We start from the raw sequence: 20,459 nt of genomic DNA on the forward strand, positions 1-20,459 counted from the left end.
TTATACCCGTTGTTACTTGCCACAGAGTTCAATTCAGAAACCACCTTCAGGACAATAAGGAATGGCAATGGGTACCTCATTGTTCCAAAAATACTGTAGCACAATTTTGATGACAGTAGGAAGTTCACTCAGCATCTTAGGAAGTTGTTGCCCATCCTTCACTGCCATTAAGATAGAAAATCTCATTCTTTTTCTCATTTATTGTCAATAGGACCTTGTGGTGTAAAAGAAATCTGCTGTGTTTTCCCAGGTAGCAAATGTGACTACAGTTCTAAAGTAATTAGTTGCAGTACTTTAGAAGAACCTAGTGATGTGGTGGTCACAATATGAATCTAAGTTTGTTTGTTGGTTCCTTAGTTTCCTAATATCACTTGAACCACCAAGAGAAAGAGAAGGAAACAGCTTGAACCACCATCTTCATTTCCTCAAGCCTGGCTATCTGACAGCATTTCTAGAAAAACATCAAGCTTCACAGGTCACTCTTAAACACAAAGTGATGGAAGGCCTGCAGAACATTGAAACAAGCAGAGCATCACAGAAGTCATGCAAAATAATAATAAAAATTATGACAAGATCTTACCCTTCCCATCATGGCGTATAATAGCACAAACTAGAAATGACAATAGAAGAAAAACTAATGATGGTCCAATAATTGCTCCTATAGATTTATGTAATTCCCACATCCTGTCTGAAGTATGAACTGCAGCAAAAGAAAGTTTAAAACCTAGAGGTTATGTTATAAGTGTAGGAAAGCAGTGTTATAGTAACAGCACTATTAATCCAATGTTGATGGACAGCAAGGCTTCGACACATTATTTCTGAGAAAATGGTGCTAACACTGGGATTTGGCCACAAAAGTTTAGCTGCTGTATCACTTCTTATCCCTTGAGAGAGGAGTAAAGCATCAGAACTGATATTATCTTCCTTTCACTGAGCTTATAAATAGACTGGAGATCTGTACCACTGATGCACTCATTGCTTACACAATTCCACTCATCAGGCTCTTATTTAATATGATTATGATTTTGGCTCCACAGTTCCAGTATGACTCATTTTAAGTGACTGAAATCCCAGTCATTTGGAAAACAGATGTATTAATATGTTAAGCTCCAGCTTTAACCAGGACCTTGATAATGCGCTGTGACCTCGAATCATCTGATTTCTAAATCCTTGACTAAATCCCAGCTTCCTCTCTTGAACTAATTTTCCATGTTGAGAGATTTTCACTGTAACAGAACCATAAGTCACTTTACTTTGTTCACTGATTGAGCCTCAAACTTTTTGCATGAAATCATCTCTGGATCTAATCAATGTCCTACAGCGTGACTATGATGTGTCATCTGATTTGTTCAGTGTTGAGGCGTAGGAGGATGTGTCTGTGAGTGAGGTGCGTAAGTGGACCCAGAGGGCAGGGGCTTCAGTCTTTTCAATTATCCAGTGGGTTTGAGGTCCTTTCAGTTTGTCTGATTGAGAGTGAGGATGACAGGGTGGATGCGATAACTGTCCAGTACAGGAAGCCACTCAAAAGGGGAGAGTAAGAAAGAACATAGTGGTAGTAGTTGATGATATAGCAAAGGGTTTAACAATAATCTCTGCAGCAAAGAGATTGACTCTCGGTGACTGTGTTGCCTGCTCTGTGTCACAGTTCTGGACATTTGCTCAGGACTGGAGACAAAATGTGAGTGGGAGGAGGAGAGAATCCATTTGTCGTGATCCAGTTAGGGACCAATTGCATTGGGCGGACAACAAAGGAGGTGATTGAAAAGCCATATAGTTGTACAAAACATGAAGATTAGACAATATAAAAGAAAACAAAGAATAAATTTTAAAATGAGGGAAAAATTAGAGTACAAGATAACGAGTCAATTTTTTATATTAACAGCATGTGGCTATTGCCACATTTATTGTCCATCCTTAATTGTCCAGAGGGCAGTTAAGTGTTAACTGCATTGCTGTGAATACGGAGTCACGGGTAAGGATGGTAGTTTCATTCCATAAAAGACATTAAAGAACAAGTTGGGCTTCTTCCCCCAGCAATTGTTTCAGAGTCAACATGAGACACCTAAACTCGAGGTTCTTTTATTGAATTCAAATTCCACCATCTGCTGAGATTCAACTGAGATTCAAACCCAAGGCCTCCCAGAAGATTACCTCGGACCATTAATAATCTTGGGGGAATACCATTAGGCCATCACCTCTCCATATTAAAAGCAGACAGTAAGAGTTTTTATAATATTTAAAGAAGAAAAGAATTAACAAAATTGTTCTTCTAGAAAGTCAGACTAGAGAATTAATAATGGAAAATGAAGAAATGACAGGTGATTTAAACAGATATTTTGCACTAATCTTCACTAAAAGGGATACAAGTATCATTCCTGAGGCAGCAATAAATCAGGAAATTGTTAAAAGAAGGATGTAAATGTGTTGGAGGTAGTCCAGAGAAGATTTATTAGACAAATCTCTGGAATGGGTAGATTGTTTTATAAAGAAAGATTGGACAGGAAGGCTTCTAACAGCTGAATGTAGAAGTGTAAAAGGCATCTTGATTGAAACCTGTAAGGCCCTGAGGGGCCTTGACAGAGTTAATATGGAAAGAATCTTTCTTGTCAGAGAATCTACAACTTAGGGTTGCTATTTAAAAATCAGACTATTTAAAACCGAGATAACACAAAACATTTTGTCCCAGAAAGTCATGAGTCTTTGGAACTCTTTTCCTGAAAATGTGGTGGAAACAGAGTCAATAGACAACAGACAATAGGTGCAGGAGTAGGCCATTCAGCCCTTCGAGCCTGCACCGCCATTCAACATGATTATGGCTGATCATTCCTAATCAGTATCCTCTTCCTGCCTCATCTCCATAACCCTTGATTCCACTATCTTTGAGAGCTCTATCCAACTCTTTCTTAAATGAATCCAGAGACTAGGCCTCCACTGCCCTCTGGGGCAGAGCATTCCACACAGCCACCACTCTCTGGGTGAAGAAGTTTCTCCTCGTCTCTGTCCTAAATGGTCTACCCCGTATTTTTAAGCTGTGTCCTCTGGTTCGGCACTCACCCATCAGCGGAAACATGTTTCCTGCTGCCAGAGTGTCCAATCCTTTCATAATCTTATACGTCTCAATCAGATCCCCTCTCAGTCTTTTAAACTCAAGGGTATACCTACGCTGCACTCCCTCAATAGCCAGAATGTCTTTCCTCAAATTTGGAGACCAGAACTGCACACAGTACTCCAGGGTGTGGTCTCACCAGGGCCCTGTACAGCTGCAGAAGCACCTCTTTGCTTCTATACTCAATTCCTCTTGTTATGAAGGCCAGCATGCTATTAGCCTTCTTCACTACCTGCTGTAACTGCATGCTTGCCTCCATTGACTTGTGTACAAGAACACCCAGATCTCTCATTACTGCCCCTTTACCTAAATTGATTCCATTGAGGTAGTAATCTGCCTTCCTGTTCTTGCCACCAAAGTGGATAACCATACATTTATCCACATTAAACTGCATCTGCCATGTATCTGCCCACTCACCTAACTTGTCCAGGTCATCCTGTAATCTCCTAACATCCTCATCACATTTCACCCTGCCACCCAGCTTTGTATCATCAGCAAATTTGCTAATGTTATTGCTGATACTATCTTCCATATCATTAACATATATTGTAAAAAGCTGCGGTCCCAGCACAGATCCCTACGGTACCCCACTGGTCACTGCCTGCCATTCCGAAATGGAGCCGTTTATCACTACCCTTTGTTTCCTATCAGCCAACCAATTTTCAATCCAATCTAGTACTTTGCCCCCAATACGATGCGCCCTAATTTTACTCACTAACCTCCTGTGTGGGACTTTATGAAAAGCTTTCTGAAAGTCTAGGTACACTACATCTACTGGATCTCCCTTGTCCATCTTCAGAGTTACATCCTCAAAAAATTCAAGAAGATTAGTCAAGCATGATTTCCCCTTCATAAATCCATGCTGACTCTGTCCTATCCTGTTACTACTATCCAGATGTGCCGTAATTTCATCCTTTATAATAGACTCCAGCATCTTTCCCATCACTGAGGTCAGACTAACTGGTCTATAATTTCCTGCTTTCTCTCTCCCACCTTTCTTAAAAAGTGGTATAACATTAGCCACCCTCCAATCCTCAGGAACCGACCCCGAATCTATCGAACTCTGGAAAATAATTTCAAGAGCCACCTCCTTCAGTATCCTGGGATGCAGACCATCAGGCCCCGAAGACTTATCAAGCTTCAGACCTAACAGTTTCTCCAACACCAAATCCTGGCAAATATAAATTCCCTTAAGTTCAGGTCCTTCAGCCACTGTTACCTCAGGGAGATTGCTTGTGTCTTCCCCAGTGAACACAGATCTGAAGTACCCATTTAATTCCTCTGCCATTTCTTTGTTCCCGGTAATATATTCCCCCGTTTCTGTCTTCAAGGGCCCAATTTTAGTCCTAACCATTTTTTTGCCTTGCACATACCTAAAAAAGCTTTTAGTATCCTCCTTTATATTATTGGCCAGTTTACCTTCGTACCTCATTTTTCCTCTGTGTATTTCCTTCTTAGTGATCCTCTGTTGCTCTTTAAAAGCTTCCCAGTCCTCAGTTTTCCCACTTATTTTTGCTATGTTATACTTTTTCTCTTTTAACTTTATATGTTTCTTAACTTCCCTCATCAGCCACGCCCATGCCTCCTCCTGGGATCTTTCTTCCTTTTAGGAATGAACTGATCCTGCAACTTCTGCATTATACACAGAAATATCCACCATTGTTCCTCCACGGTCATCCCTGCTAAGGTATTGCACCATTGAACTTTGGCCAGCTCCTCCCTCATAGCTCCATAGTTCCCTTTATTCAACAGAAGTACTGTCACTTCCGACTGTACCTTCTCCCTCTCAAATTGCAGATTGAAGCTTAATGTATTATGGTCACTGCTTCCCAATGGCTCCTTCACTTCGAGGTCCCTGACCAATTCTGGTTCGCTGCACAATACCAGATCCAGAATTGCTTTCTCCCTGGTCGGCTCCAGCACCAGCTGCTCTAAGAATCCATCTCGGAGGCACTCCACAAAGTCTCTTTCTTGAGGTCCAATACCATCCTGATTCTCCCAGTCTACCTGCATGTTAAAATCCCCCATAACAACTGTAGTAACATCTTTACGACAGTCCAATTTCAGCTCTTGATTCAACTTACATCCGACATCCAGACTACTGTTTGGGGGCCTGTAGATGACTCCCAAGAGGGTCTTTTTACCCTTAGTATTTCGCAGCTCTATCCACACTGACTCTACATCCCCTGACTCTAGGTGCCCCCGCGCAAGGGACTGAATATCCTCCCTTATCAACAAGGCCACCCCACCCCCTCTGCCCGTCAGTCTGTCCTCACGATAGCACGTGTAGTCTTGAATATTCATTTCCCAGGCCCTGTCCACTTGAAGCCATGTCTCAGTTATCCCCACAATATCCCCACAGTTATCCCCACAAGTCCTTGAATATTGTCAAAAGTTTAGTACATTCTTGTTAAACAAGGTGTTGAACAGCTGTCAGAAGTAGGGGGGCTGTGGATTTGAGGTCAAAATCATATCAGCGACAATCTAATCGATTGGTGGAGTGGGCTTGAGGGCCTACATCTCCTGATTTGCATTTTTATGTATATGTTCATAACAGTGTTAATAATGAGTACTCTAAGGTGCCTCCCCTTTGCTAGCCAAGATTTTGCTTTTGTTTAAACTTAGGAGAGCACCTCCTACTGTTTAAATGCACAATGTACCATCTACCACTAGTGCCACTTAAAATCATGTGGATTCAATAAAGAGTGAATGATCCATTCAAGCCAGGAACTGAAGGGGAAAGCCTATCTCTAGTTGCAAGTTGAAGAAAGATTCCATTCCCACATCATTAAGATTCTTTACCAAACAGATCCGATTCTATGGAAATGATTGTATCTGCTGACTCCAGTAGCCTTTATGGTTAATGACCCCACTTCCTGGAGTCCGGGGAGCAACTCCACCTTTGCAGACGGAGCATGCTTTCTAAGCATTATTCAGAAGCTCCACAATGGAACCTGATCTATAAGGATCAGATCTTTGAAATAAGATGGCTTGGAGTTGTAAATGAAATCTCTGATCTGATGGGAACAGTTCATCAGTCCTTATCCTGAACAAGCTGCGAGTCCACACCTTGCATTGAACCATAAAGTTTAGAGTTCAATGCAGATTTGCAAACATGAATTACAAACTAATATAAAACCATAGGTGACCTTTGTTCTGTATTATGGTTCAGTATTGTATGTACCTTCACACATGGGGTGTTCTGCAGTCCAGTTCCCAGAAGCTCCATACTCCAACTTATCAGATCCATAAAGATCAAACCCTTCAGTACAGCTAAAGTGGCATGTTGAGTTGTAATTGAATTCTCCAAAGGGATATGTGCAATTCATCAATTCTTGTTCAATAATCTGAAGATTTCTACACTGTATAACTGAAGAATATACGTCAGGTACATCTATATTAAATTAAGCTAGTCAGGTCAGACAATCATCCATCTATCATTATTTTTCCAGTATTGCTTTTCACTGATTGTACCTTACAGTTGGGTTCCTGCCCTGTCCATTGTCCAGAGGTTCCACACTGTAATCTGACTGCTCCATGAAGCTCAAACCCCTTATCACAGCTAAACTCACATGAAGAGCTGTAACTGACAAACTCAAAGGGATGCATGCAGTTCAAAAATCCATGCTCAGGAGTTCCAGACTTTCACATTTTACAGCTAAAATCAAATAATAAAAAATTTGATGTAAGTAAACAAATGCAAAAATAATGAAATTATATGATTGATTTTCTCAAACCTGCTTCTAAATGTTCTCTTTCTGTTAGTGGATCTTATTTGAGTGCATACCTTCACAGTGGAGGGTCATCGCTGTCCACATTCCTGTTGCATTACACTGGAGCCTCTGTGGGCCCCGCAGTGTAAATCCTGCAGCACAGTGGAAGTCACATGTCGAGTTGAAGCTGAAGTTTCCATTAGGATGGGTGCAGCTCATTGTCACTTGGTCAGGAACATTGAGGGTGGTACACTGTTCAACTGCACAGGGGGAATTGGAATAATTTCTGAATTATTATGTAGTTAACGATTATCATGATTACCTGCAGTTAAATGCTTCCCTGAGAAATTGGACGTATGTAACAAATTGGAGATCTGTTCTATTGCTAATCATAAAGAGAATAATTATTTTATATTTATTCATTTACTAATATTGTTTCACGGCATGGAGCCATCTTTGCCTGACTAGACGTCTTGCTGAATGTTAATTGAAGTGTCCACATTAGTGACAAGAACACAACATTGATTATCATGCTATGAGATGATAACGTAGCTCTGGCTAAGACTAAAACAAATTACTCACAACTTAAGTATGCTCTGAGTCTTTTCCACCACATAGACTGCCTACTTTCAATTCTGGATGGAGTCTTTTAATTTCTAATGAGAATGTGCCTGTTGTTCCAACCTTTTTAGTTTAAGTCCTTTGCTTTTGGTTTTAGAGCACTCTTACCAAATTCACATTCTGGACCATGGAATCCTTCATTGGAATTACATTTGTAATTTCCAATAGTTTCCACACATTCTCCATGTCCACTGCATGAAGTAGGCTTGCATGCTCCTATTAAAGAAAGCAACACAAACCCAGAAACCTCTTTATGATCAGAAGAATATGAACAACGTCTTATACGCAGTTATTGGTGGAACGGTGAGAATTTAATTTTGCCTGCATTTCAGTGTAAATCTAATTAATTACCATTTCTTATGTGGGTGGTTATCAATCTTTTAGATTTAAAGAAGATGAATCTCGAAGGCAATAATTAGTTGAAGAAAAATTAATTCCTTCCAATTGTGCAAATATATTTTTAAAATTGTTTACATTTTAATGCAGTCATTCTCCCTTTATCTTATTAGAGTTTTGAAGAACACAGGAAGTTATTTTACAGTGTGCCATTAACATGCTCATACCGGAAGACATTAAATTTCCAAAGGTCACTTCCTAAATCAGTAACTCGTTAGAACTTGAAAAAAAAGGTTGAAATTATGAAAAGAAATTGAAGTGGCACTTGTGACCATAGTTTGATTAACACGCAATGGAAGTGGACACCGAATTTGGTTTGACTGAAGTAAACAATTCCATTCACGATCGCTGCATTTATTAATCTTGAAGTGGCAAATGATGCTTGTTGTCCAGGAACAAAATAAATGTTTTAAAATCTTTCAAAGCAGCTGAATCAGTGCATCCTGTTGTAAATTTAGGTTTTCCCAGAGTGGCAATCCTGGTAACAGAAGGAGAAAAGATGTGAAAAATCAATCGCTGTTTTAATTTACTCAAAAGCTCCAGAAATCACCCTCTCATTTTTATGTTTTTAATATTTCATTTATGATTTAGTATCTCTTTATTTCTCTGTCATCTCCCTCCATTCAGGCATCGTTCTAACAGTGCTGCGGTGTAGGTGATTGTGCAGTTTAGAAATATTTATGTAAAGGTATTATTTCTGAGACATCAAATCATAAGGCAAGAGACAGAAAGAAGAGGTAGCATGTTGCTTTTCAAACTGGAAACCTGTGACCGGCAGTGTTCCACAGGGATCGGTTCTGGATTCTCTTCTGTTTGTCATTTATATAAATGATTTGGATGAGAATATAGAAGACATGGTTAGAAAGTTTGCAGATGACTCCAAAATTGCTGGCATAGTAGACAGTGAAGGAGGTTTCCTAAGATTACAAAGGGATCTTGATCAAATGGGTCAATGGGCTGAAAATGACAGATGGAGTTCAGTTTGGTTGCAAGGTTTTGGTACAACAAATGGGGCAGGACTTATACAACTAAATATAGGGCCTTGGGTGCTGTTATAGAAAAGAGGAACCTAGGAATTCAGGTACATAATTCCTCTCTGAAGTTTGTGTCGCATATAGACAGGGTGGTTTAAAAGGCATATAGCATGCTTTCCTTCATTGCTTTGAGTATAAGAGTTGGAAAGTCATGTTGAGGTTGTTCAGGACATTGGTGGGGGCTCTTCTGGAATGCTGTGTCCAGTTCTGGTCACCCAGTTATAGACAGGACATTATTAAGCTGGAGAGGCTTCAGAAGAGATTTACCAAGAAGTTGCCAGGTATGGAAGGTTGAGTTATTAAGAAAGGGTGGATAGGCTAGGATTTTATTCACTGGAATGCAGGAGATTGAGAGGTGGCATTATAGAGGTTCATAAAATCATGATTGGTATGGATAGAGTAAATGGTAGGTGTCTTTTCCCTAGGATGGGGACATATTTTATTAAGGTGAGAGGAGAGAGGTTTAAAAAAGACATAAGGGGCAAATTGTTTACACAGAGGGTGGAAGTTGCAGGCACAGTTTAAAAGACACTTAGTCTGTACATGAATAGGAACAGGGAGGTGGGACTAGTTTAGTTGGGACATATGTTAGGCATAGGCTGGTTGGACCAAAGGATCTATTTCCAAGCTGTATCACACTATGATTCCACAACTCCAAGTTAAACTCCACAGTGGCTCAGTAGTTAGCACTGCTGCCTTGCAGTGCCAGGGATCTGCGTTCGATTCCAGCCTCGGGCGACTGTCTATGTGGAGTTTGCACGTTCTTCCTGTATCTGTGTGGGTTTCCTCCAGGTGTTCCAGTTTCCTCTTACAGTCAAGATGTGCAGGTTAGGTGAATTGGCCTTGCTAAATTGCCCAGGGATGTGGAGGTGCATTAATCAGGGGAACTGTAGAGTAATAGGGTAGGGAATGGGTCTGGATGGGTTACTCTTCAGAGGGTTGCTGTGGACTAGTTGGGCCAAATGGCCTGTTTCCACACTGTAGGGATTGTATGATTTGCACATAACAGATGAAGGAACTGGCACCATAGAGCCAGGTTTGGCAGGATGAGCTAGTTTTCAGAGGGTGTATTTTTCACAATCAATCGATACCTGGTTTAAGGTGTTGTTGCTAAATCTCATCACTCTATTAAACGCACATGCCATGAACTCCCTACTGAAATGAGAACACCAAGTGATTAACAAGAGCTTCTGCTACAAATTATGAGTTGTGCAAATTGAAGGACATCATGGGCAGATTTTCTTTCTTCTGTACTAGTTTTTATTCGATCCCCAGTGACAGAGGACAGAGGAAATTCAGGTAAGATGGAATACTGACCCATAAAGCACTCTTGCCTTTATTTTCCATTAATGACAGCAATGTGGTTAGCTCTTCTATAGGTCCATGCTGCTTCATTCCATATACTTTTCTAATCTGTTCCCTGCATTCCAATGATCCAATACACAGAAACAGACTCTGCTTGTTACTGACCTCTGCAAAAGCTGCTGACAAAGATGAGTGGGATCCAGAAGGTAGATTTGCTAATTTCTAATATCAATTCCAGTTTAACACTCCCCAGAGGGATCAGTTGCTTCTAGCTAAGGAAAGACAGTAGGTCTGCTTATCAATCAGTTGTCACAGACAGCAAAACAGATAACAAAAAAAAAACTGGCATGTAAATCACCTTTAAATCATTATGTAAGATTCAAAAATAATTGGCATATAAATGTGGACTTAAAGGAGAATGTAAATAACAGATCAAACTTTCAAAAAACTTTAGTTTTGAATGATTGTTACTGCACACATTTAAAGTTAGTTTTTATAGACCAGAGCAGCTATGCAGAAATATTTATGACTTAGTACATCATTAAAATGTAGTTACTCGTGAATGAAGCAGGTTTTGCATTTTCACTCATTTGTTTGGTGAGAATAGTGTGCACATAGTTGAAATTAGCTAGTGATTCTTTTATGAAGATTCCATCTATGAAGACTACAACATTGTAAGCTGTGGAAGAGCAGAGAGAAAGTGAAGACTGTTGATACTGGAGATCAGAGTCAAAAGGTGTGACATTAGAATAGCCCAGCAGGTCAGGCAGCATCTGAGGAACAGCAGAATTGACATTTCGGGCATAAGCCCTTCATCCTGATATACGACTGCAACACAGGTGTGCTTTAACTAAGAAGTGGGGGGAGGCGAACAATTTGGGAATTTAAGAAGGAAGTTAAAGGGAAACTGAGAATAAGAGAAGTTAAGAAAGACAATAGAATCAATGGAGCAGAAAACTCAAGAAGGGATCATACAGTATGGTCGAGTGAAATAGGGATTGATAGGAAGGGTGAGGGGAGTAGTTAAAAATATTATATATGAATTCACAAAGCATAAGAAATAAGGTGGATGAGCTTGAGGCTCAGTTGGAAATTGGCAGGTATGATGTTATGGGGATAACTGAGGCATGGCTTTAAGTGGACAGGGCCTGGGAAATTAATATTCAAGGCTATACGTGCCATCGAAAGGACAGACTGATGGGCAGAACGGGTGGGGTAGCCCTGTTGGTGAGGAATGATATTCAGTCCCTTGCGAGGGGAGGACATAGAATCAGGAGATGTAGAGTCAGTATGGATAGAGCTGAGAAATTCTAAGGGTAGAAAGACCCTAATGGGAGTTATCTAAAGGCTCCCAAACAGTAGTCTGGATTTAGGGTGTAAGTTGAATAAAGAGTTGAAATTGGCCTGTCACAAAGGTATTACTACAGTTGTCATGGGCGATTTCAACTTGCAGGTAGACTGGGAGAATCAGGATGGTACTGGATTCCAAGAAAGGGAGGTTGTGGCGTGCCTCCAAGATGGATTCTTAGAACAACTGGTATTGGAGCCGACCAGGGAGAAGGCAATTCAGGATCAGATTTGATCAGGGACCTCAAAGTAAAGGAGCCATTAGGAGATAGTGACCATAATATGATAAGTTTTAATCTGCAATTTGAGAGGGAAAAGGGAGAATCGGAAGTGTCAGTATTGCAGTTGAACAAAGGAAACTATGGAGCTATGAGAGAGGAGCTGGCCAGAGTTCAATGGTTCAATACCCTAGCAGGGATGGTAGTGGAACAACAATGGCAGGTGTTTCTGGATATAATGCAGAAGGTGCAGAATCAGTTTATTCCAAAGAGGAAGAAAGATCCTAAGGGGAGGCAGGGATGGTCGTGGCTGATGAGGGAAGTTAAGGACTGTATAAAGATAAAAGAGAAGTATAAGATAACAAAGATGAGCAGGAAGCTGGAGGACTGGGAAACATTTAAAGAGCAACAGAGGATAACTAAAAAGGCAATACGCGGAGAAAACACGATGTATGAAGGCAAAAATATAAAGGAGGATAGTAAAAGCATTTTAGGTATGTGAAAAGAAAATAAACGGTTAAGATTAAAATTAGGCCCTTGAAGACAGAAACGGGTGAATTTATTATGGGGAACAAGGAAATGGCAGAAAGGTTGAATAGGTACTTTGGATCTGTCTTCACTGGGGAAGACACAAGCAATCTCCCAGATGGCTGAAGGACGCAGAGTAATGGATGAACTGAAGGAAATTTATATTAGGCAGGAAATGGTGTTGGAGAGACTGTTAGGTCTGAAGGCTGATAAGTCCCTGGGACCTGATGGTCTACATCCCAGGGTACTGAAGGAGGTGGCTCTAGAAATCGTGGATGCGTCGGTGACCATTTTCCAATGTTCTATAGATTCAGGATCAGTCCTGTGGATTGGAGGGTGGCTAATGTTGTCCCACATTTCAAGAAGGGAGGAAGAGAGAAGACAGGGAATTATAGACCAGTTAGCCTGATGTCAGTGATGGGAAAGATTAGGTTAGATTTCCTACAGTGTGAAAACAGGCCCTTTGGTCCAACCAGTCCACACTGACCCTCCGAAGAGTAACCCACCCAGACCCATTTCACTCTGACTAATGCACCTCACACTATGGGCAATTTAGTATGGCCAATTCACCTGACCTGCACATCTTTGGTCTGTGGGAGAAACCAGAGCACCTGGAGGAAACCCATGCAGACACAGAGAGAATGTGCAAACTCCACATAGACAGGCGCCCGATGCTGGAATCGAACCTGGGACCCTAGTGCTGTGAGGCAGCAGTGCTAACCACTGAGCCACCATGCCGCCTGCGATGCTGGAATATAAAAGATGAAATTACAACTCATTTGGATAGCAGTAACAGGATAGGTCAGAGTCAGCGTGGATTTATGAAGGTGAAATCGTGCTTGACTGATCTTCTGGAATTTTTTGAGGATGTAACTTTGAAGATGGACAAGGGAGAGCCAGTGCATGTAGTGTACCTGGGCTTTCAGAAAACCTTTGATAACATCCTACATAGGAGATTAGTGAGCAAAATTAGGGCCCATGGAATTGGGGGCGAAATATTGACTTGGATTGAAAATTGGCTGGCTGACAGGAAGCAAAAAGAAGTGATAAACTGGTCCCTTTCAGAATGGCAGGCAATGACTAATGGGGTATCACAAAGTTCGGTGCTGGGCCTGCAGTGGTTTACAATAAATGTTAATGATATAGATGATGGTATTAAAAGTAATATTAGCAAATTTGCTGATGACACAAAGCTGGGTGGCAGGGTGAAATGTTAGGAGGATGTTATGAGAATACAGGGTGACTTGGACAGGCTTGGTGAGTGGACGGATGCATGGCAGATGCAGTTTAATGTGGATAAATGTGTGGTTATCCACTTTGGTGGCAAGAACAGGAAGGCAAATTACTATCTAAATGGAGTCAAGTTAGGTAAAGGGGAAGTATAAAGAGATCTGGGTGTTCTTGTACATCAGTCAATGAAAGCAAGCATGCAGGTACAGCAGGCAGTGAAGAAAGCTAATGGCATGTTGGCCTTCATAACAAGAGAAATTGAGTATAGAAGCAAAGAGGTCCTTCTGCAACTGTACAGGGCCCTGGTGAGACCGCACCTGGGGTGTTGTGTGCAGTTTTGGTCTCCAAATTTGAGGAGGACATTCTGGCTATTGAGAGAGTACAGTGTAGGTTCACGAGGTCAATTCCGGAATGGCGAGACTATCATATGTTGAAAGATTGGAGCAACTGGGCTTGTGTACACTTGAGGTTAGAAGGATGAGAGAGGATCAGATTGAGACATGTAAGATTATTAAAGGATTGGACACTCTGGTGGCAGGAAGCATGTTTCCGCTGATGGATGAGTCCAGAACCAGAGGACACAGTTTAAAAATAAGGTGTAGGCTATTTAGAACAGAGTTGAGGAGAAACTTCTTCACCCAGAGAGTGGTGGGTGTATGGAATGCTCTGCCCCAGAGGGCAGTGGAGGCCAAGTCTCTGGATACTTTCAAGAAAGAGATGGATAGAGCTGTTAAAGATAGTGGAATCAAGGGTTATGGGGATAAGGCAGGAACAGGATACTGACTGTGGATGATCAGTCATGATCATATTGAATGGTGGTGCAGGCTCGAAGGGCTGAATGGCCTACTCCTGCACCTATTGTTTATTGTGTATTGTTTTTCCCATGTCGCATGCTTTGACTGTGGAAGAGCAGAAGATCACTGACAACGGCTTCCAGATTTCCACATTTCTGATCCCAGTTACTGCTGTCAGTTTTACTCAGCACTCATAGTGAGGCTGACAGCCTCGCTGTTACTACTGCTGCAGATTCTGGTTCATTATTTATTTAAACAGACATTAGTAAGCAGCAAAATTGGCAATGCGATATTTTAGTCTTTTGAAATTATGAAACCTATTTCAATGGAAGATTTTGCATTAGGACCAAAATCTGTAGCTGACACTGAAACCTAAAAGAGGTGAGTTAAGATGGGAAGTGGTCATCATGTTACAACAAACTGATGCAGGAAATTATTGCAGGAAGGAGAATGAGGTGTGAGGGCAGAAGTTGCGGGGATTTGAAGCTGGTGTTTCACACCATTATAGACAAAGGAAGAATAGCAAAAAAAACCCAATCAGTGCTATAGTGCCTGTCTGACTCATCGTTTCTTATTGATAAATGTTGCAATGTGACCCAGGTATCTCTGGTGCACACCTGCAACCACTGAATGTTCACAATGAAGTGAGGCAATGCAGTTGCTGTTTGAGTGAAGTTCTCCAGCTAAATAAAGCGGTGAGTTAGAATGTGGCATGTGCCTTCTTTACACCACAGTCATAAAGCTTCGTGAGAAAAGGAATGTTCTAAATAGCTTTGACTTTATCATTATTGGCAAATCAAACTGGGTCAGAGACAGAGAACTTTGAAGACTAAAGTTGAAAATGAATTGCCTATCAGACAACAGAGTAGGAACTCCTTCACATCTCCCTAATTTTTAGAGTGAATTCAATATTGACATCAGCAGGCTCTGATGAATGCATAAGGTTTGATCTTACCTAAATAACATAATGCACGCTTCATTTTTTTACAGGGATCGTTATTCCACCTTCCTGCATCTGTCGTTCTCTTTACATAAATTTCTACACAATCTTCAGCACCAGGAGTTGGTTCACCTGCAGCCCAGTTTTTTGCCTCTTCATCCAATGTTTTGTTAGTTCCAACCCAGGTCCAAACATTATTAATCTTTCTTATTCCAATCCAGTTGGGTTCCTTGGTATCACTGTATTCAGATGGTCACTTTCTTCGTGGTTCTGAATTGCAACGAGGTCAGTGAAGAAATGTTGGCAGTAGTTTCCGGCATCGGGCCATGTCATATCTGTTATTGAATAACTGTAGTTGCAGCTCTGAACCCCTTCCCAAGCTGCTAGTTCTGGGAAGACAATAGACTTTCTTGTAACGACTGAATGGCATGCTCAAACAGAACGTTATGAATTTGCCTCTAAATCTACATAGTCACTGTTACTCACTAATGCTGTTCATTGAAATTCTCAACAAGAATCGTAGAGTACCCATCTCGTGGGAAATTGGGAGAGAATGGGTTGGCTGGACCAGTCCATGTCTCAATGGTTCATCTCCTGCTGAAGCAGCCTTAAGTGTAACTACCAGAAGTCTAAAGACCATAAGTTCTCTCCAATGCAGTGGAAAGAAAGAAGATTTATGCAAGAACCATAAATAATGTTAGAAGTGTGGTTAATGGGTGTTAATTATATGAGAAAAGCTTTCAGATTAAATTTGAAATCCAATCATTAAACAGACTGGATACAAAAGTGGGGCAATAGTGGCCTTGATTTTCGGACAGATGGTATTTTAATGTCAAAATAATCCTGTTATCCAGGTTGCTGTAATAAAATACAGTTAATTAGAAAATTTCAGCTCATGTTCCAATTATCCCAACATCAACATTCTGGGGGTTACCATTGACTAGAAACTGAACTGGATAAGTCATATAAATACTTTGGCTTTGACAGCAGGTCAGAGGCTGGGAAATTTGGAGTGAATAACACATCTTATGTCTCCCCAATTCTTGTCCACCATCGACAAGGCACAAATCAGGAATGTAATAGAATACTCTCCACTTACCTTGATGGGTGCAGCTCCAGTAATGCTTGAGAAACTTGACACCAGCCAGTATATTGCAAATTATTTGCACCCTGTACACCACCATTCACTCACTTCAACAATGATACACAGTGGCAGAGTGTGTCTAAAAGATGCACAGCTCATTTAGGATCATTCAACAGTATCTTCCAAAACTTTGGTCTATATTCCATAGAAGGACAAGAGCAGTAAATCCATGGACACATTGACCATCTTTACTTGGAAGTTTATCGTTATGATAAAGGTGTTTTATTAATGCCAAATATTAATAAATGCCTTTTAATCATTTCTTTTTCCAAGTGATCAGCCTTCTTCAAAGTGGTTAGCACTGCTGCCTCACAGCGCCAGGGACCCGGGTTCAATTCCTGTCTCGGGCAACTGTCTGTGTGGAGTTTACACATTCTCCCCGTGTCTGCGTGGGTTTCCTCCGGGTACTCCGGTTTCCTCCCACAGTCCAAAAAGATGTGCAGGTTAGGTGAATTGGCCATGCTAAATTGCCCATTATGTTAGGTGCATTAGTCAGGGGTAAATGTAGGGGAATGGGTCTGGGCGGGTTGCTCTTCGGAGGGTCGGTGTGGACTTGTTGGGCCGAAGGGCCTGTTTCCACATTATAGGGAATCTAATCTAATCTAAATGATTAAGGAGCACAGAAGCTATCCCCAACCACAAATCATCATGAAATTAAACTTTAATTCATTGCTCATGGGATCACGCACCAAGTTAGTCAGACATGTTCACTTTGGAAATCAACAGGATATAATAAGGCAGGAGGCAGGATCACACATCAATTCCTCAGCCTTTGCAAATTCTGACCTGACAGGATTTGATTGTTTCATTGCTGAGATAAGTCTTCTATTTCAGATTTATTAATTTAATTCTCACCAGTTACTAGAGTTTGAATCCATCTCCCCAGACCATTAGGCTGAGATTTTGGATTAGTCCAGTGATATTACCAGCCACCATTTCTCTAAGTCTCCCTCTCTGTGTGGGAGGATATACCAGGATTTTAGAAAGGTCCTCAGTGCAACACTTAATCCAATACCAGAAGATCGGCCCACTATTTTCTCTGCTGTAATAGTAAGCTCTTCATAAACCAGTCTATCATTGCCTAGTACTATAACCGACAGTCTTGCTATTGGCACTGACAATTGCTTTAAATGTATACTGTCATTTTGACTCTGGTTATTGAAATTCAAAATTATTAAACTCTGCAATATTGTAAAAACTAATGCACACAAAATATCACTTTCAGGAAAAGATGAATAAGCTGAATTTAGTATCTTTAGACATATAAATTACTTCCAATCCAAGTTTATGATTCCTCATATTCTATTTATTGTTAATCTCACTTCACGTTTCACCGTAATTGCCAGTCACTCTAACAAAAGGAAGGCTCTCTCTTCATTCATACAAACAACAAGCATGAAGCTCCCTCTTTTCTGGATGACCAACAATATCACAAAGACAGAATTCTTCACCACGTCCACAGACACACACTCCCCTCTTACAAATAGATTTCCAAGGGACTGGAAAACAGATGGCTATCTGATTAGAATGACTGAGAAAGCAATCTCAGTGCAACAGTGCATGCTGCCAACCACCAAGAAACTCATTGCTGTCGTTTGCTTCCCCGGCTCTCAAAGTGATCATTAAGGGAAGATTTTTTAAAAAAATTCTGAGTATAATCTTCACCTTTTCTCCTTGCTGACAGTCACTCAGCTACTTCTGCTCCTCAGATGCTACCTGACTGGCTATGCTTTTCCAGCACCAAACTCTTTGACTCTGATCTCTAGCATCTGCAGTCTGCACTTTCTCCTAGTCACTCAGCTACTGACAGCACTTGCACACAAATTTTTTTTATGGGACAAGATGGGGTGTGGCAAGGGGTACATTTGATTTTTGCATGAGGGGTGGCAAATGCTCTCCTTGTAGTTTTATTTATTCTGTTAGCTGCACTAATGTGACTTAAAATGGTGACCATGTTTCCTGCACTCCCCTCTGAGCTTTGTAGCTGCCTGTTGGCATTCTTTAATCTTCCTACAATGTTCTCTCCAGTGGTTCAGCAATAAACAAAAATGATATTAAAATGAATTGCATAGTTTTCCTGACACAACTGAAAAGGATTTACAAATAAATTCTGTCACTATTATCATAAAAACATAAGAGAAGAAACTTACCACAGATGGCAACTAAAAGCCAAAAACAAGACTGACAGTGCTTATGCCTATGATCGATTTCCATACAAAATGCCTGTGGAATAGAAACATGTCATTATATTCTTATCCTGTGAAAATTAAGTTAGAATACAAAATGAAAAAAAAACTTCCTCCATGTGTACTTGAAAGAAAAACCTAATTTCACTAATGTTAGAACCTGATTCCTGGTGTAAAATTTTCACATTTATCACAGGCCTTCATATCTTATTACAAAAATGATCGACGTTTTACCAGGAACAGAAAGCTGTTTTTCTTTTAAGAAAAGCCTGCAGTTAAAAAGAAAAAAAAGTAGTTAAGGTGATACTTGTGGATGTAAGATACACTGATTCTTAGTGCTTTTGCTGAGGTATTAACTAATTTAATTTGAATGAACTAACACTCACACTGCAATAATGGAGCAAGGAACATCAAACACATAATCTTGCAACTGTTAATAAGGTCAACAACATTTTCAAGGCAATTAAGTGAATAAAATTGCAAGGGGATCATGCAACAATGAAAACCCTGGAAGATTGTTCCATCTGATTCCAGTGCTTTTCCTGCTATCAAGTATCATTGGGTTATTGTATCAAACAGATTGCAGCTACTGCAGAAAACAAAAGCATCATCCTTCTAATTTTACTCAAGTGAAATGCACTCCTTATCAAAGTCCATGTAATATACATACTATCTGATACTCAGTGTCAGCAGTGGCTCAGTTGGTAGCAGTCTTGCTTCTAAGTCACAAGGTTCTAGGTTCATTGTTCGGGCTTGAACAGGGAATCAATATTGATATTTCATAGTACCTGGGAAGCACTGCATTGTCAGAGATGATTTGGATGATGTCAGAGATGCAGTCTTTCAGATAAGATGTCAAACTGAGGCTCCATATGCCTTTTACAGATGAATGTCCCATGGTACAACTTCAAAGAAGATTAGGGCCATTATCCCTGACATCCTGGCTGGTATTTATCCCTCAATCAACATTATCATGTTGCTGTTTGGAAGAGCTTGCTGTATGCAAATTGTATGCTGTAATTTCTATATTACTTCAAAAATACCTAAAGTGTTTTGAGACATCTAGAAGTTTAAATAATGCCATATAAATGCAGGACATAATTTAAGGCAATAATCACATTTCATCATGAAAGCTGAAATAAAAATTCAGATCATATTTGCACATGTTGCTCTACTTTTCTTGACCATTTTATGCATTATTTATTTTATATTTCATATATACAAAAACTCAAGTTTTAAAATATTTCATTGTAATGCTTTTTTGCACTATGAATCAACAGAATTCATTCCAAAAACAAGTGCATCCTACCATTTTTGATTTTTTGGTACAGAGTCCTGTCTTCACTTCTCCAAGTCTTCTGGTGGTAAAGAAATTGGAGATTTCTGTGTCTTTCTGGCTTTGCACATACTGCTCCTTTACCTTTTAAGTGTTGTTCAGGATATTATATCCAACCCTCTGATGACGTCGAAAATCAGCATTAAATAATTGCGTGTTCAACACCCAAACATACCAAAATAAAAGTTTTTATCTGCTATCAGCATCCCATTCAGTAAGTTATTTCCAAATAAACTCAGTATTTAGTTTCGCATGTAGAGGAGGCTACATAGAAGAGGTAATGTTATTGGCTGAATAGGCACTCTTCCAAAACTTACTAAACAGGAAAATTGGAATTAACCTCTTAGTTAATGCAGTTAAGATGCTTTTGTACAACTGTTTAGCATCGCACATTCTATTTACCACATTGGCTCAGCTGGGGCACTTTTACCTCCGGATCAAAAGATTTAAAATAATAGCTGAGGAAGCTCGATATTGTCAGATGGTGTCTTTCTTTACGGGTGTTGTTGAACTGAAATCCATTCTCTTTAGCAGAATGATAACTATATATTAGTTAGAAGG

At 40.3% G+C, this 20,459-nt stretch overlaps 1 pseudogene across 1 annotated transcript; it reads right to left on the reverse strand.

Moving 5' to 3' along the window:
* Nucleotides 1–425: 425 nt before the first annotated feature.
* On the reverse strand, nucleotides 426–19,983 carry LOC122554488 (P-selectin-like; annotated as a pseudogene). Its single transcript, XR_015758006.1, has 9 exons — nucleotides 19,872–19,983; nucleotides 18,527–18,599; nucleotides 15,248–15,621; nucleotides 7,549–7,656; nucleotides 6,894–7,079; nucleotides 6,572–6,764; nucleotides 6,291–6,468; nucleotides 581–700; nucleotides 426–451 (listed from the first exon to the last, which is right to left on the reverse strand). The product of XR_015758006.1 is annotated as a P-selectin-like (transcript).
* Between the last annotated feature and the right edge of the window lie 476 nt (nucleotides 19,984–20,459).

Source organism: Chiloscyllium plagiosum, unplaced genomic scaffold (genome assembly GCF_037043375.1).
Source record: "Chiloscyllium plagiosum isolate Xiang-an unplaced genomic scaffold, Cpla_swu_hap1 HiC_scaffold_9, whole genome shotgun sequence".
Classification (NCBI taxonomy): Eukaryota; Metazoa; Chordata; class Chondrichthyes; order Orectolobiformes; family Hemiscylliidae; genus Chiloscyllium; species Chiloscyllium plagiosum.